Source organism: Kryptolebias marmoratus, linkage group LG19, assembly GCF_001649575.2.
Source record: "Kryptolebias marmoratus isolate JLee-2015 linkage group LG19, ASM164957v2, whole genome shotgun sequence".
Lineage (NCBI taxonomy): Eukaryota > Metazoa > Chordata > Actinopteri > Cyprinodontiformes > Rivulidae > Kryptolebias > Kryptolebias marmoratus.
In genome coordinates, this window is record NC_051448.1 from 23717885 (window position 1) to 23722951 (window position 5067).

Consider the following 5067-nt stretch of genomic DNA (forward strand, 5'->3'; position numbering starts at 1 on the left):
GTAACAGCAGCAACTCGAGCACATTACTGCCCCCTATATGTCAGGAGGACAAATACCACCTTTTCTGTTCAAATTGCCAACCCGCCACAGTGGCGTGTGTGTTGATCAAATTCACCCGCCACTTCAAATATTTACCTGCATTTGGCCGGTGGCGGGTGCTAATTTCCACCCCTGAAAAATATAGATAAACCATGTGTGATTAAACAAATGTCATAGTCTGAAACTGCTATTGATTTATTAGTTTACTGTAGTGTGAGACATGTTTTTAAGAAATTAACATTGAGTTAGCATAGAGTTAGCAATGTCTGCTCTCACCTGCAGGTGTATTGATTTGAAGTGTTGCGTAATGATGTCATGACAATGATCTGGGGGTAATCGATTCTCACCGTTCCACGTTCCCAGCTTGGTCGTTAGTTTTGGTTTTTATTTCTTGGGTTGCTTTTCTGTTTAAGTTTATTTTGTCTTCGTACTTCTGTCAGTATTCACCTCACCTCTGTCTGCACTTGGTTAATTGTCATGCCCATCTCCACCTGCTGTAATCCTCATTACTCACATGTGTCCACTTCTCCTGATTTCCCTCTGTCTTTAAAACCCAGTCACTTTCTCCACTACCCTGCTGGTTCATTGTTCATTGTCTCTGGTACGTCCATGGTTTGTTGTTTGTCTCTGGTTACACCTTGCTCCGTCTTGCCTTGCCGTTTTGGATTTTTTGTTATAGTTTGTTTTGATGCCATGTCAGCCTTTTGTTTTCTAGTTTTGATATTTTAAATAAATCAGTTTTTATTTTTAGATGAGTCTGCGTATTGGGTTTGCCATGTTTTCACCACGTCCTGACAGGGTGCATCATCTTGTCAGCCATCACAGTCCTCATGATCATCAGAATCTGAATCTAAAGAGTTTTCACTTGATTCAGCTGTTGGTTCAAGTTCATAGTGGTATGGTTGTATATCCATTTCTCCCACAAAGTCTTCTGGTATTTCTTCGTATTCAAAAAAGGCTTCCTCTTCCATTTTCCCTAATAAACAATGGGACAGTAACTGTGTTCTTGGTATTCTTTTTTTGGAGCTGGCTGAGGCACAGCGGATATCATGAACCCAGGATGGCAACTCCCTAAATCACCCCACTTCAGCATTTATTGACAAAGATCCTAAAAAAAGCCAGTTATTTAAGTTTTAGGTCAGAGAGGAATGTCCTTGTAATTATTTTGTGGAATTGTTTCACTAAATGATATTCATGTAATATCAATATTTTGAGATTTGATTTGATTTCTCCTTTAAAGAGAGGGATGTCTGGGTTTCCCTCCTGGACCTGCTGCCCTCTGTGACCACAGAAAAGCAGCTAAAAATGGATGGATGGATGACAAACTGTTTCTACATTTTTGTTTTGTTTGTTTTTCTGTAAGAAAATCCATGCCAGGAAAATCTCCAGACGGAGGCACAAAGGAGACCCCCAACCCTCCAATCTGGAGGAAGCTTTCCACCTTTTTCTAATTGAGAACCATGGCCACAAACTTAAAGGAGCTGACTCTGATTCCACAATTATCATTTGGGAAAAAAAAATGTGTGTCACATGCATGGATTCTGTACATTATGTTGTGATTGTAAGGTTGGCCAAATGCAGATAAGTTTGCACTGAAAACAATCTGCTTTTTGCATTGTTTTTTTGTATTATTATTGTAGTTTCAAAATTAAACCTTAGTTTTTTTGCAGTGGAGTTAGAATAAAGATTTGTGTTCACCAGTCAGTGAAGTTGATTGTGTCGTGTCCAGCCTACCACTTAGTGTGCATTAGGTGCTTCAAACTGACACAAAACACAGCTGGAAATTTAATTAAAGGCGCATTTTTGAGGCATGCAGAATCTCTAAATATTTGACCATAATCAAATTTAAAGACTTTCTTTGTAACTAAGGTTTCAAATCTAATTTTCAGACATACTTTTACCTTTATTAAAAAATAAACAGTGTCTTGTTACATTTACTTGCTAAATAAAATATTTTATTTTGTGAATATTTAACAAGCACTTCTACTTTCAGAGTTGTACTGTTGGAGATGGGGCCAAATCAAATTAGTAGCAAAGATAAAAATATAGCAAACCTACTCCTCCTATCTCACAGCACATAAACCTAGAAACAGAACAAGTCAGAGCACCAAATGCTAGAGAAGTGTTTCCTCTTTGGCCCTGGGGTAGTGTAATACAAGGAATAAATCCAGAATAATACATTATAAAGTCTAGTATATCATAAAGTGTTCCGTTTGATATACATCTTCTTTTTTAAGGTTTTTCCTTCTCCTTTATCCTGTAGTATCAAGATGAAACTGGCAGAACAGAATCAATGTCAATGTTGCAGAAAAATTACGGGAAGGGGCTTTAGTGCCTGATAGGTGTTTCAGTAATGTAGCAGTTCACCTTCATGTAGCATCCAAATTGCTCAAGAATTTCGCCAGTCAGTTCCTACTTTTCTTTGTGTTGCTAAACAGCTAATGTTATGACAATACTATAATAAAAAGGGTCAGTATTGCTGTGAGACAACAGTAAAAAGCTTGAAGGTTCAAAACCTGGCTGTGGCCATGATTTGAATGACAATATAGAAAAGACCCCCCTTCCCACAAATTAAGACTTGGACCTTTCCGAAAGGGGTAAAAACAACAGGTTGAGGGGACTGAATTTCTATATACTGAATTATTCTTCATCATACATTTTAAGCTTCATTTCTTATGCAGTATTTAAACATGTGGTATTTTGACTTCAGTCTAATATCATTTACTGCTTCATTTTATTTATTCATTTATTTCAAAAGAAAAAAAAAAGATTTAGCCCCATACTACCACACCAGACAGGAAGGCAGGTGCAGAGTGTGCAATGATGCCCCTGAGACAGTCAGGCACATCGCAGCAGTGTGTGTAAGATACAGGCAGGTTCAGTTTCGTTTGCTTGCCACAACCAGATGGCTGGAATAATGCAGAGGAAGATCTGTGCCAAGTAAGGGCTGGAGGACCCACAGTATTAAACCATATACACTAGATGGATTGAGACTGCCATGGTTTTGAGAAATCAATGTTCTCAGCAACACAATGTTCAGCCAGGAACAAAAACTTACCAAAAGAACCCTAAGATATAGCCGATGTGAAATCAGCTTAAAAAGCTGTGCCACACAAACCAACCTCTGAATATTACAGGGTCAACAAAGTTTTTATTGGTGAGCTAGACATTGCTTTCTATTTGATTTGTGGTTTTTAGTGTATATTTGTGTTGTTTACACATGCCAGCAATCTTAATTTGGTGATATTTCAGAAGAGACCAGTCAGTTCATTTCAGAGTGAGCCTATAAAGCAGCGAAGGTGCTGACACATGAGATGAGATATGAGACGAAGGATTAATTATGTGCCACAGAATGTGTATAAGGAGGGACATAGCTCAGCTAGACTGGAGGAAAAGGAGGAGGGAAGCTGAGACACAGCCACATGGATGAATGAGCATGGTGTCAGTTTAACACATAGCCTACCTACTCTCAACACCACCCCTATCATGTACTTAACTAACAGCACGTAGCAGCAGACGCAGCAATGGATCTTGTCAATAATAAAGCAGGATTGGTGAGCAGCAGTAAGACAACAGCTAAGGTCAGATTAGAAAAGATCATTTCCAGCCATGTGCCAGCGAGTGGAATTATTTAACACACATTCATGAGCCAAAATCACTTGCCTAATATTATTATTGGTTTGTTGTGTTCATATATTTCTGCTGACGCCTAATAGTCATTGTGTGAATGCTGATTCAGCAGTCACACTTTTGTTTTCCTGAATAATTTTTCTGTACCTTTTTGCAACCTAACTACTTCTGCATACTTGATGCTATTTTAGCCATTCATATGTCAAAACATTTAGCACATTCTGTAGATGGGTGCTACCTTTCTAACCAGTGATCTGCTGCTTTAAGCTTTAACAACTCAGTTTTAGCTTCTTCAACAAATTTCAGCAAAGTCACTCAGCATTCACTCTGCATTTTCACAGAAAATTCAAATTATCTACAGTTGTAGTTACACACTGTAAGGTACTTAACTGGGGTTGTTGTTTTAAAAACAACTCACATAAAGAAAAAAAATAATATGGTGAAAAATAGCATGGAGTACATACTCTCTGCTCCTCATGACTGCCAGAGGTGGTGTGTTGCACCTGGAAGTGTTGTCAAGCAAACTTGCATATCTGTAATATAGGAAGAGAAATGCAGTCAAAACCAAGTGTACAAACAACTTCAATTATGTCTGAGAAGAAAACAGAGAGTACAAAGTTGAAGAAAAATGTCATGCCTCCACCCATCCATCAATCCATCCATTTTCTTTACCTGCTTCTCCATTCCGGGTTGCGGGGAGCTGGTGCCTATCCCCAGCCCATGCCTCCACCCATTTACAATGCAAATGTTTGACCAAAAATTCTTAGGTAAAGCAAGAGAACAGCTCATTCACATTAGTTCAATAACAAATCGAAAACATTGCTGACATAAAGTAGGCAAACAGAAAACAGTAATTCTATACTCATAGATAAAACTAAAACTCATCAAAACTAGAAAAACTCATCTTTTGCATCTTTTTACATGGACAGTTGCATTTTTCACTTCAAGCTTCAAGTATCTCAGCTTCAAGTATCTCAGCTCTTCCTAGGACTGCGCTCTTCTGGACAGAGATCTCTGAGGTTGTTCCTGGGATCTGTTGGAGCCACGCTTCCAGTTTGGGTGTCACAGCACCAAGTGCTCCGATGACCACTGGTACCACTGAGGCCTTGACTTTCCACAACTTCTCTTTTTCCTCTTTCAGCCCTTGGCATTTCTTAAGCTTCTCATGCTCCTTCTACCTGATGTTACTGTCACTTAGAGTGGTAAAGGATGGTACGACTACAACACTGTGAGACTTCTAAATCTAGACTAACAGGTGAAGGCTAGATTTAGTAACCCCAAGTGACTGTGACATCAAGACTAAGGATCATTGCTGCAACTGCTGGAGGCAAGTTGATGAACAGCATTTGTGAGGAAGTCTTCAGAACGTCTTAAAACATTTGTAAGAGTTCTCAGAAA

At 38.8% G+C, this 5067-nt stretch overlaps 1 protein-coding gene across 1 annotated transcript in view; it reads right to left on the minus strand.

Moving 5' to 3' along the window:
* LOC108228841 (heparan sulfate glucosamine 3-O-sulfotransferase 5) overlaps positions 1–4205 on the minus strand; it is a 34567-nt gene extending 30362 nt beyond the window's left edge. The window contains exon 1 of the mRNA XM_037981430.1: positions 4134–4205. The gene's annotated coding sequence lies outside the window, so the exon portion shown is untranslated. The remainder of the gene's footprint in view (positions 1–4133) is intronic.
* Positions 4206–5067: the final 862 nt, after the last annotated feature.